Here is a 13,455-nt window from a genome sequence, read left to right as displayed (position 1 = left end):
TTATAGATGACTTAAGGTTTCCCTTTGCGTATCAAGGTTCAAAATTTTCTAAAATAAACATGAGTTGTTACTATAATTTAAAAGTTAAAGAGAAAAGGTGAGTCTTAAACTCCCAAAATAAATTTCCAAATATCAGCTATTATATTAACAGTCTCTTAAAGACGTTTAGTATTATGATAAGCACAGAGTCTGTTTAATATCACGTACTAAGGATAAAAATAATAAACCTCATTTTTCATTTTGGTAACTATGTGTGGGGTAGGCAAATAAAAACATTCTGTCTCGGCAACTTAAAAAGTTTTCTTTTTAGCAAGATGCCATTTGTGGTAACATGCCACCAGGTAGCAAAGAGATCAGCCCCTCTAGTTAAATATAGCATAATTATATAGTTCATAAAATTAAAGTAAAATGTACATATTTGCTGTGATTACTACTCTTGCTCAAATAAAATGCTGTCTTTGAAAATAAAAATGAAACTAGAAGTAAAAATGAAACCATGGGCCTCCCTGGTGGCGCAAGTGGTTGAGAGTCCGCCTGCCGATGCAGGGGATACGGGTTCGTGCCCCGGTCTGGGAGGATCCCATATGCCGCGGAGCGGCTGGGCCCCGTGAGCCATGGCCGCTGAGCCTGCGCGTCCGGAGCCTGTGCTCCGCAACGGGGGAGGCCACAACAGTGAGAGGCCCGCATACTGCAAAAAAAAAAAAAAAAAAAAAAATGAAACCAGACATGGATAAATATGAATTAAGACAGAAACAAATTGCGGGGGTGGGGGTGGCGGTGGTGGAGGGGGTATTATTAGAAGGAGGCTGCCAGACAGAGAGAATTCACCTCTGGTCAGGGAGAAAGGACGTTTGTGGGGAGGCAGAGTAACTCCTCAGGATACAGAAGCATTATAATCAAAACCGCAAGGATTCTATAGTACAGGTACCTGAGTAGATTAACAGAATGAGCAGACTAGCTACACCTGAGTAATTCAGCCAGCACTAAACTTGCACTAGCTCTCCAGCTCTTGCTTGGGAAGTCTCCTTTAGATTCCCAAGTTTCTTGGTTTTGTAAGCCATTTCCTTTAGTTCTTATTTTTCCCTCTCTTAATCTTTTGTTGTCCTTGCTCTTAATGTTTCCAAGAGATTGATTACTCCAGCCTCCTCACTAGTTATCAGCAGTTTGCTTCTCTTGTTTTAGAAAATGAATAATTTGTACTTACTTTAACTCTTATAAAGTTTACCTGGTCTACCTGTGTATCATGACCCATCACAGACATCCTCACCCAACAGGTTTCCAACGTTCCTTCCAAGCAATATCAAAGCAAAATACATACTGGCATATTTACATAATCCTCTATTTCACAAAGCAATGTCTTTCAAGATCTTTTTTTTTTTTTTTGCGGTACATGGGCCTCTCACTGTTGTGGCCTCTCCCGTTGCGGAGCACAGGCTCCGGACCCGCAGGCTCAGTGGCCATGGTTCACGGGCCCAGCCGCTCCACGGCATGTGGGGTCCTCCTGGACCGGGGCACGAACCCGTGTCCCCTGCATCGGCAGGCGGACTCTCAACCACTGCACCACCAGGCAAGCCCTCAAGATCTTCTTTTTAAGTCTTGGAGGAAGGATGATGTTCAGAGAACAAAATGTTGAGTCAAGAAAGTAAACTCTCAGGACCACAAAGAGTTATTTGGTGTCCAAATAAAAGAACAATTAAAATACCAGGAATAACTGGAAAGGGGAAAGAAGAAAGAAGTGAAATGAGGGGCACACTAGCAGAAGGTTTTGCAACTGAACCTTGAGCAAAAATAAAGGAAAATGAAGCAACGCATCCAAAGCCCAGGGATGATGAACATATTTTGAGGGCAGGGGCCAGTGGAGAGAATCAAGATGTAAACCAGAGCTCCTGCTGGTAGAACCTGCTGGTAGAAATCAGGCTCTAACGGGCTGTCATAGAAATGGATGGTGATGCTGACCAAGTAAATAAATCAGCTGTGTACTTTTATGTTGAGCTTCTATGTCATGCATGGTCAGAGGCTATATCTCAGAGTACACGAAGGAAAAGTCTGAGTAAACATTATGAATGTCATTATTAATGACCATCCTACCCTCTCTTGCTATTGAAATCAACCCATGGGCTTTGAATACTTTGGACACCACCTTGATTTCAGAGAAGAGAGGATGAGGTTTAGCGCATCGAAAAAGAAACTCTGAGGTCCTCCCTAACCTCCCTGAAGTGTCTAAAGCTTGCTCTAGAGAAAAGTAAAGAATAATTCCTATTCACCCTTACAGAAAGGTTTACAGACAGTAAATAATCCCAATGTTGGATCACCTTTCTAAACAAACAAACAAACAAAACTATGTCAAGGAGACGCAAGCATGTGTATTCTCCCCACTGAGAATACACACATTCATTTTTCACTCTTTCATGGTACTTTAAACTGTAATAATGTATTAGGTGGTGAGTCACTCTCTAATTGAGAGCAGTGGGAAATACGATGAAAACAAGAAAGTAAAGAGGTTTCCTGAGGGACAGAGCATGAGCAAAGAATACTTTACTACAGTCAGGAGACCTGGTTTTAACCTGGATTCTGATATTGCTAAGTGTGATCTTTAAAAGTCACTTTAACAGATCCAGCATACAGAAAATCAAGTTGAACTCAACAACACAATCAATCCACTGGATCTAGCTGACATCCCTAGACTACTTCTTGTAACAGCAGAATACACATTCTTCTCAAACTCACATGAACTTTCACCAAGAGAGGCCACATTCTGGGCCATAAAACACACCTTAATAAATTTAAAAGAATGGAAATTATACAATGTCTCCTTTCAGATCAAAGTGGAATTAAACTAGAAATCAATAATGAAAGATAGCTGGAAAATCCCAAAATACCTGGAGATTAAATGACACATTTCTAATTAATACATGAGCCAATAAAGAGATCCCAGGGAAATTTTTAAAATATTTTGAACTAAATAAAAATGAAAATATAACATCAGAATTTATGGATGCAGGGATTTCCCTGGCGATCCAGTGGTTAAGACTCCATGTTTCCAATGCAGGGGGCAAGGGTTCGATCCCTGGTCAGGGAACTAAGATCCCACATGCCACATGGTGTGGCCAAATTTAAAAAAAAATTATTTTGGACTTCCCTGGTGGTCCAGTGGTTAAGACTCTGCACTTCCACTGCAGGATACAGGTTCAATCCCTGGTCGGGGAAGTTCCATATGCCATGTGGTATGGCAAAAAAAAAAAAAAAATTATGGATGCAGCAAAAGCAGAAGGAAATTTATAGCAATGAATGTACATTTTAGAAAAGAAGATCTAAAATCAATAATCTAAACTTATACATTAGGAAACTAGTAAAAGAAGAGCAAATTAAACCCAAAGTAAATAGAAGAAAAGAAATAATACAAAATTAGAGCATAAATCAATGGAATTGAAAACAGGAAATCAAGAGAAAATTAATCAAACCAAAAGCTTGTTATTTGAAAAGATCAATAAAATCAACAGGTCTCTAGGCAGGCTAACTAAGAAAAAAAAAGAACACAAACTTCAAACATCGGAAATAAAAGAGAGGACTGTAGACCCCACAAACATTAAAAGGATAATAAAGGAATACTATGAATGTATCTATGCCCATAAATTTAATAACCTGGGTGAAATGGACCAATTGCTTCAAAGATGCAATCTGCCAAAACTCACAAGAAACAAGCCATCTGCATAAGCCTATATCTATTAAATAAATTGAATCAATAATTAATAACCTTGGGAATTCCCTGGCAGTCCAGTGGTTAGGAATAGCCAAAAAAAAATTAATAACCTTATAAAATACAAAGCACCAGGCCCAGATGGGTTTACCACTGAATACTACCAGGTATTTAAGGAAGAAATCATACCAATCTCTTTCAGAAGATAAAAGTAGAGGGAATACTTCCTAATTCATTCTATGAGGCCAGCATTACCCTAATACCAAAACCAGACAAAAACAATACTAGAAAACTGTAGACCACTATCTCTCATGAACACAGATGCAAAATCCTCAACAAAATATCAAAAATTGAATCCAACTATATAAGAAGAGAATTATACACCATGCCTAAATGAGATCTATAAAAGGTATGCAAGGCTAATTAAACATCTGAAAATGAATTAATGTAATCCATCACATCAACAGGCTAAAGAAGAAAAATCACATGATCATACCAACAGATGTAGAAAAAGCATTTGACAAAATCCAGCACCCATTCATGATAAAAACCCTCAGTCAACTAGGGAGAGAGAGGAACTTTCTCAACTTGATAAAGAACATCTACAAAAAGCCTACAGCTAATATCATATTGTACTAAATGCTGAAAGCTTGGAGCTTTACCACTAAGATCAGGAATAAGGTAAGGATGTGCCCTCTCACCACTGCTTTTTAACATCAAACTGGAAATCCAAGCTCATACCGTTAGATAAGAAAAGGAAATAAAAAATATAAAGATTGGGAAGGAAGAAATAAAACTATCTTTGTTTCACAGACAACATGATCATCTATGTAGAAAATCTGAAATGACCAAAAAAACTCCTAGAACTAATAAGCAATGATAGCAAGGTTGCAGGATACAAGGTTAACATACAAAAGTCAACCACTTTCCTATATACCAACAATGAACAACTGGAATTTGAAATTTAAAACGCTATACTATTTACATTAGCAGCTCTCCCCCCAAAATTGAAATACTTAGGTATAAATCTAACAAAATATGTATAAGATCTACATGAGGAAAACTACAAGACTGATTAAAGATATCAAAGAAAAACTGAATAAATGGAGAGATATTCCATGTTCATGAATAGGAAGAGTTAATGTTGTTAAGAAGTCAGTTCTTCCCAAACTGAAGCACAGATTCAATGCAATCCCAATCAAAATCCCAGCAAGTTATTTTGTAGATATTGACAAACTGATTCTAAAGTTTATATGGAGGGCTTCCTTGGTGGTACAGTGGTTAAGAATCCACCTGACAATGCAAGGGACACGGGTTCAATCCCTGGTCCGGGAAGATCCCACATGCCACAGAGCAACTAAGCCCTTGCGCCACAACTACTGAGCCTGCGTTCTAGAGCCTGCGAGCCACAACTACTAAGCCCACGTGCTGCAACTACTGGAGCCCGTGCGCCTAGAGCCCGTGTTCCACAACAAGAGAAGCTACTGCAATGAGAAACCCACGCACTGCAAAGAAGAGTAGCCCCCGCTCACCACAGCTAGAGAAAAAGCCCGCGCCCAGCAACAAAGACCCAACTCAGCCAATAAATAAATAATAAATAAAGTTTATATGGAGAGACAGAAGACCCAGAATAGCCAACTCAGTTTTGAAGGAAAATAACACTACCTGACTTCAAGACAATTTAAAGCTAGAGTAATCAAGATAGTCTCATATTGGTGAAAGAATAGACAAAGAAGTCAATGAAATATAATAGAGAGCCCAGAAATAGACCCACATAAATAAAGTCAACGGATCTTTGACAGAGGAGCAGACAATGCCTTGGAGCAAAGATAGTCTTTTCAATAAATGGTACTGGAACAGCTGGTCATTCACATGCAAAAAAATGAATCTAGACACAGCTCTTACACCCTTCACAAAAGTTAACTCAAAATGGATCACAGGCCTAAATGTAAAGCACAAAACTAACTCTTAGAAGATAACACAGGAGAAAACCAATTGACCTTGGATATGGAGATTACTTTTCCGATACAACAGCAAAAAGCACAATCCTTGAAAGAAATAACTGATAAGCTGGACTTTACTAAAATTAAAACCTTGTGCTCTGTGAAAGGCAATGTCAAGAGAATGAGAAGACAAGCATCAGACTGGCAGAAAATGTTTCCAAAAGAATATATGATAGGGCTTCCCTGGTGGCGCAGTGGTTGAGAGTCTGCCTGCCGATGCAGGGGACACGGGTTCGTGCCCCGGTCCGGGAAGATGCCACATGCCGTGGAGCGGCTAGGCCTGTGAGCCATGGCCACTGAGCCTGCGCGTCCGGAGCCTGTGCTCCGCAACGGGAGAGGCCACAGCAGTGAGAGGTCCGCGTACCGAAGGAAAAAATATATATATATATATATATGATAAAGGACTGTTCCAAAATATACCGAAAACTCTTAGAACTCAACAATAAGAAAACAAACAACCCAATAAATAAATGGGTCAAAGACTTGAACATACCTCATCAAAGAAGATACAGAGATGGCAAATAAGCATATGAAAAGATGCTTCACATCACATGTCACACAGGAAATGCAAATTAAAACAGCAATGAGATACCACTACACCTATCAGAATGCCCAAAATCTGGAACACTGACAAAACCAAATGATGGTGAGTACGTAAAGCAACAAGAACACTCATTAACTAATGGTCGAAATGCAAAATGGTACAACCACTTTGGAAGACAGTCTGATGGTTTCTTATAAAACTAAATACACTTTTACCGCACAGTTTAGCAATCGTGCTCCTTGGTATTTACCCAAAGGAGTTAAAAACTTATGTCCACACAAAAACCTGCACACATACAAATATTTATAGCAAGGTTATTCAGAATTGCCAAAAATTGGAAGCAAACAAGATGTCCTTCAATGGGGGAATGGATAAACTGTGATACATCATACAATGGAATATTATTCAGTGACAAAAAGTAATGAGCTATCTCAAGCTACAAAAAGACATGGAAGATCTTTAAGTGCAAATTGCTAAGTAAAAGAGCCCATCTGAAAAGGCTATATACTATATGATTCCAACTACATGGCATTCTGGAAAAGGCAAAACTACAGAGACAATAGGAAGATCAGTGGTTGCCAGGGGATTTTTAGGGTGGTGAAACTATTCTATATGATACTGTAAATGATGGTTATGCTCAGCTCAGTGCTCTTTGGTGACCTAAATGGGTGGGACTTGGTGGGGGAGGTCCAGGAGGGAGGGGATATATGTATACATATAGCTGATTCACTTTGTTGTACAGCAGAAACTAACACAACATTATAAAGCAACTATACCCCAATTAAAAAAAAAACCCTATAGAATGTACAAGAGTGAACCCTAATGTGAACTATGGACTTTAGTTAATAGTGTATCATGCTGTATAAAAATAAATAAAGAAAATAAAATTCAAAAAAAAATAGTGTATCAACACTGGCTCATCAATTGTAACAAATGTACCCCATTAATGCAAGATGTTAATGATAGGGGAAACTGGGGGAGGAGGGGACATATATGAGAACTCAGTACTTTCTGCTCAATTTTTCTGTAAACCGAAAACTGCTCCAAAAAATAAAGCTTATTAATTTCCAAAAAATTACTTCTCAGAATTAGCTATAAACTCATTCATTTTAAAGATATTTTTAAGAGAGCAATAATTTTTTCAAAAATAAAAACAAGAAATACTCCAAATATTGTGATTTAACCTGTAAAGCAACACTCGAAAATTAATGGCAAAATAGCCTCCAGTTATGCCCTTTAAGGACAATGACAATTTGTTCAAACACCAACTACTAATCTAAAACTGCCTTGTAATTCAAAAGCACTTAAGTCTTTTAAATACAGAGAACTTTCTAAATACTGCTTAATGTTGATGAAGCAACATTCGTGGTCAGGGCAGTGCTCGATTTCATAACTCTGCCGCCACAGGTTTTCATATTCTATGTACATATTCATTCCAACAGACATGAAGATGATGCTTTGTGTACCACATGGCAGGGCACACCTTATCCTGCTGAAATTAAAGGCTTCATTCAGGGAGCAACATAAGCACATACATATAAGGAGGGGACTCAGCACAAATATGTAATGTGCCATTTGCAAACTTGTACCCTGATGAAACTACACCTAAGAGAAGACTTGCTTTCCTTCCAAAATGACATTTTTACCACATCCCTTAAGAACATTCTCCTAGCCAAAGATGCACTTTAACAGAGCTCCCTAAGTGAAGAGTTCCCAAACTGCTTGCTTCAAGGAAGGAACCTTGCTACCAAGAGCCTTGCTATCAGCTAAGAAGATGCAGGTAACGTGGGACACATCTGGCAATAAGACAGAAATCTGACCACAGAAAATAACAGTCAGGTCCCAAAAGATATTTTTTCAGCTATTTGCAAAATTCCATGTAAGTTTTTATACTGTGATTTTAAATGAAAACATTTCAACTTCAAACAGCCTTCTTAAGTCTTCTGTGAATTACAGTTCAGAATTACACATGGAACCGTGTGCAGGTGACCTAGGTGGTCACCCTGAGCACCTTTTGTAAAGTAGCACCCCCTGAGTGGTAATTTTACTCTTCAGTCCTACCTTAAAGGGTGTGGGATCTTTGAACCTTTTCCTGTGTAGGCAGCCTTAGGATGGAGGTAGACCCTGACGACGCTAGACCTCAGAGTTCCACCTCCAATTTCCTGTTGCAGTCACAGCCTCTGCCCATTCTACTTCTCACTGACAACCGTGTCCCTGGCAACTCACAGGTGATGACAACTGTGTCCATGGCAACTCATGGCTGACACTACACTACTTCCACTACTTCCCTTTTCAGACACAATATTTAGAAACTATTAGTAACACTTGTGGTTTATAAACAAACAATAATAAAGCTGGCTCATCAGACAACTATATTTGTTAAACTGGTTGTATTTAAAGAGTCAAATCCAAATTCTCATTAGAATATAATCAAATTTATTCATTTAAATGAATAAAAATGTGTTTGAGGACAAGTGATTCAAAAAAAGCATTCTGTCAATATTTCCTTCTTTTTAAGATTCATATTGAAAGGGATCAAAGGATTCTTAGAATTCAAAAATAGCTAATTAATTATTTGTATGAAAAAGTGAGTATGTACCCAATCTTAAGATTATTTTTACAAATAGCACTTTAGAATCTAGGTTCAAGTACATCGTTTAAAACAGAAGAATTCAGCCTCATTTTCTTTAATGATGATGGTAGGGTAGGGCAGGGGCTCAAGTGGTTGGCAAATGGGGCAAAAAGAACAGAAATGAAACTTAGGGTCTAACACCATATATTACCTTTAGTATTCTATCTTCTCTACTAAACCATTTAGAAAGAACTTCTGTAAATTATATCCTTCTGGCTGTTGTCTCATAATTTTCCTGCTCCTTGCTCACCTACTAAAAGCAACTGACTTGTCAAGAAGGAGAACAAAACAAAAAAAGATTAAAAGGGGTCGGGGGGAAGTAGGCTTAGATTACACCACTGGATAAAGAACCTTAAAAAAAAATTAAGATCTATATGTGACTAGTGGTCAATGGAGAAACAGTAAAAGGAAGAAATCACTGCAAAATGTATGTCTGTTTGACAGACTGAGCCGACCTCCAAAATTCACTGAGGCACAACTGGAAATTACAAGACAGTTCATTAAGACAGGTACACCTTACTCCAGTTTCCAAGACTGTTTGTCAGATAAGTAGAAGTAGCTTAAGCTAAATTTCTCTCACATACACACTAACACATAGAAACAGAGACACAGAAAAAGCTCCAGAATATAGCTTCCTTCTCCTAATTTCAAATATATTTCTCTGCCTTCCTCCCAACCTAATATATATAACATGAATTATCTTTGATAAACCCATGTCCTTTAGACATGTATAATCTCACCCTAAACAAAAAAAGAATCTCAGGCTTCCCTGATGGCGCAGTGGTTGAGAGTCCGCCTGCCGATGCAGGGGACACGTGTTCGTGCCCCGGTCTGGGAAGATCCCACATGCCGCGGAGCGGCTGGGCCCGTGAGCCATGGCCGCTGAGCCTGCACGTCAGGAGCCTGTGCTCCACAACGGGAGAGGCCACAACAGTGAGAGGCCCGCGTACCGCAAAAAAACAAAACAAAACAAAAAACCCCAAGAATCTCAATGATAAAGAACAGTTATATCACCTCCTTAATTCCTTTCTCTGAAAAAGGTTATTAGTATTCTATATCTTTAGTTCACTTTTCTCCTCAATTCCTATAGTTTTCTTTGTAGACCAGTGTCGTGCGGCCTCTGAAACACAGAAGCAATTATTAATCAAATTTTTCCTTTTTGTCCTTATTAGCAACAGCACCCTTGTCATGATCATCATCCTGTTCCAGAAAAGTATTAGAAGAGCCTGCCAAATTAGTCTTTCTAAGATTTCAACTTTGTGCACATGCAAATCTTCAGGCTCTACAATAAAACCTGAACTCCTCCTCTTGACAATCACCACCTTCCTGAATCTGCTCCTTACCCAGAGTGTCCTGGAAATGGCACTAAACTGGCTTAGAGAGACTGATTAATAACTTCCTAGTAATCTTAGTTTCTTCATCTAAATAAAAAATTAGACTAACTAGGCCATTTAAGGATTGTTTTTCATGCTCTACTTCCAACATTTTTTTTTTTTTTTTTTTTTTGCGGTACGCGGGCCTCTCACTGTTGTGGCCTCTCCCATTGTGGAGCACAGGCTCTGGACGCGCAGGCTCAGCGGCCATGGCTCACGGGCCCAGCGGCTCCGCAGCATGTGGGATCTTCCCGGACCGGGGCACGAACCCGTGTCCCCTGCATTGGCAGGTGGTCTCTCAACCACTGTGCCACCAGGGAAGCCCTACTTCCAACATTTTTATTCCACCTTTCTCAACCTCATGGAAGATTTTTTTTTTAAGTCATGCTAAGTGGCATCTATTATTACTAGATGATGGTTCCCTGCCTCAAGGAACTTAAAATCCAGTTGAGGATCCAAGGATGCTATGTTAAACCTAATAAAATTTATTTCTGACTGCCCCCAAAATGAGGGCCACAGACAGTAACTGATTGAGTGTGCAATTCTCAGTGGTGAAAATTAGTGCTCTAAGAGTGGAAAAATAGTTTGCGGTCCTCCAAAGGGCATTAAAATTACTCAGGGGGAAGGGAGTGGTTAGAAAAAACCTGTCGAAAAAGACAATAATGAAAGCAAAAGGTGGAAAAACACTGAGAGAGGAACCCAGACAGAACTTTAATGCTCCTTCCTCAAAGGGGTCCTTTCCTAACCACTGTCTAAAGTAAGTCTCTCCTCTTATTCTCTCTCAGCACTGCTGATCCACTTTCACAATTTTTAATTATATTCTTGTTCCCTTGTTTTGCCTGGGTGTCTCCCACACTGGGTGACAGGCTTCACAAGGTGATGGACCATGTCTGTTTGTTTATAGGAGTTCACCCTGTCTGGCACAAAACAGGTGCTTGCTGGTTCTTGCCAAGCCTTTCCCCTTGACCAACTTTTATTCTCCTGACATACTGAAGGACGTGTCAGGACCCTTTTCCAGACATTAACTGCAAGAGATGGTCTCCAATGCTCCTAATTCACTCTTACTTTCTTGTAAATCCACTTCAAGGTCCCCTTGGCCCCAGAGCATAACCTGCCAGAAATTTTCCCAAGGATCTTTGATCAACTATAAAAACTTTAGTATGACTTTCAGAGTATTTACAATAATAAACCTGATATTAAGAGAAAAGGATTAGGCAAGGAATGTGCATATTTTTTAAATGCAAGAATGAATATCAAAATAGCACTTTTTATTCTTCAAGGTATCCAAGATTTTAAAAGACCTTTCATTTCTTACTCCACAGCTGTTGTTCTGCTTCCGGGTTTATCAATAATGGAACCACTAACAGAGAGACAAGGTAATGGAACAGTCTAGGACATACACCCATTCCACATGCAGAAGGGGAAATTCTAATGTGAACAAGAGGTGACACATGTATTGGGCAGACGGAAATAAAACGACATACAGGAAGTCATTTCAAATCAGAACAGCTGGGACTTCTCTGGTGGTGCAGTGGTTAAGAATCCACCTGCCAATGCAGGGGACACGGGTTTGAGCCCTGGTCGGGGAAGATCCCACATGCCGCGGAGCAACTAAGCCCGTGTGGCACAACTACTGAGCCGGCACAACTACTGAGCCTGTGCTCTAGAGCCCGCGAGCCACAACTACTGAAGCCCGCATGCCTAGAGCCCATGCTCCACAACAAGAGAAGCCACAGCAGTGAGAAGCCTGTGCACCACAATGAAGAGTAGCCCCTGCTTGCTGCAACTAGAGAAAGCCCGCGCAGAGCATCAAAGACCCAATGCACCAAAAATTTAAAAATAAATAAATTTATTTTAAAAAAAAGAATCAGAACAGCTGCTGTTAGGATGATATCGCCCCCTGAAAATAGATCCTGCCCACCTAGGAGGAGTCAGGTCAGGCGTTATCACAGTCAAAATTATCTTCGTGAAAATATTACGAGAGGAAATCAGGAAGATGAGCAAGTCTTTTGATTTGCTTAGAACAACAATAAATATATATCTTTCCACAGTATCAAGATATTTGGCAAGTTCTCAATTATAAGTTTAGTTGGAAAAAGTAAAAACATAGATATACTTGTGTGTGTGTGTATGAATGCATATATGTATATAATCCACATATATATCCATATACATCTATATCTACCTAAGTTACATGGACTAAAACAAAAAAATATATGATATTTCATTCCCTCAGTTTTCTATTGAATGTGGTCTTTAATTAGGGTGACCATATAATTTAACACCCTAACCAGGCCAATATTGAGTGAAAGAGAGACTTACTAATAATTAAACCAGGACAATATGTATACACTGGGACTGTCCTGGGCAAATCAGGACACATAATCACCTTAATTATAATAGAGTTCATGGAAAATTGTAAGATTTCATGAAATACAAATCAGATGAACAATTTTAAAATGTGTCTCCTTTAGTAAAGTTTTTAAAGAAAAAAAAAAGTTTTAAGAGATGAATTTGTAAAGGCTAAAGTCCACAAAAGATTTTGTCCATATGAAGCAACATCCTACTAAACAAAGGATATAAATTAAAGAATGAATAGTAAAGTATTAACATAAGGAGTTAACCTCTAATAGGACCAGAAGCTTAAATTAATATTTTCTTTAATTAAGAGAGCCAATCCTTTCTAAAAACATAAACCAACCCCGTATAGATATTTCTGCAGCATAGCCTCTAATACCACTTAGTTATTGCTGTTACTAGGAGACATTTGCACAAAAACAAGATTTATATCCTTCCTTGCTTTTACTCTTCCACCTAAAAGAATAGTCCTCCATTATTAGCAATATACTTAATATCTCCACAGCAACTAGTATAATTGGGGTGTTGCAACAGGAGGATAATGAAGTGCAAAACAAAGCGATAGAAGTAGCATAGAAGAAAAAACCACTTCCTCACAGCCTTGGTGGGAAAATAACTACCAAAAAGAAACAAGGAAACTTGCTAAAAAGAACCCTTCGGGTGTGGCTTTACGCAGTCACTACGACGGCTATAAGATACTCAAGTATCGGGCTTCCCTGCTGGCGCAGTGGTTGAGAGTCCGCCTGCCGATGCAGCGGACACGGGTTCGTGCCCCAGTCCGGGAAGATCCCACATGCCGCGGAGCGGCTGGGCCCGTGAGCCATGGCCGCTGAGCCTGCGCGTCCGGA

General features: G+C 39.3%; 1 protein-coding gene across 5 annotated transcripts in view; it reads right to left on the bottom strand.

Annotated features, from left to right (window-relative positions):
• The window catches only part of SGMS2 (sphingomyelin synthase 2), an 88,869-nt gene that overhangs the window by 58,409 nt on the left and 17,005 nt on the right, over positions 1 to 13,455 (bottom strand). The gene's annotated exons all lie outside the window — the stretch shown is intronic.

This window comes from Mesoplodon densirostris, chromosome 1, assembly GCF_025265405.1.
Source record: "Mesoplodon densirostris isolate mMesDen1 chromosome 1, mMesDen1 primary haplotype, whole genome shotgun sequence".
NCBI classification, from domain to species: Eukaryota; Metazoa; Chordata; class Mammalia; order Artiodactyla; family Ziphiidae; genus Mesoplodon; species Mesoplodon densirostris.
The sequence above is the reverse complement of the archived record's forward strand: the minus strand, read 5'-3'. Positions and strand labels throughout refer to the sequence as shown.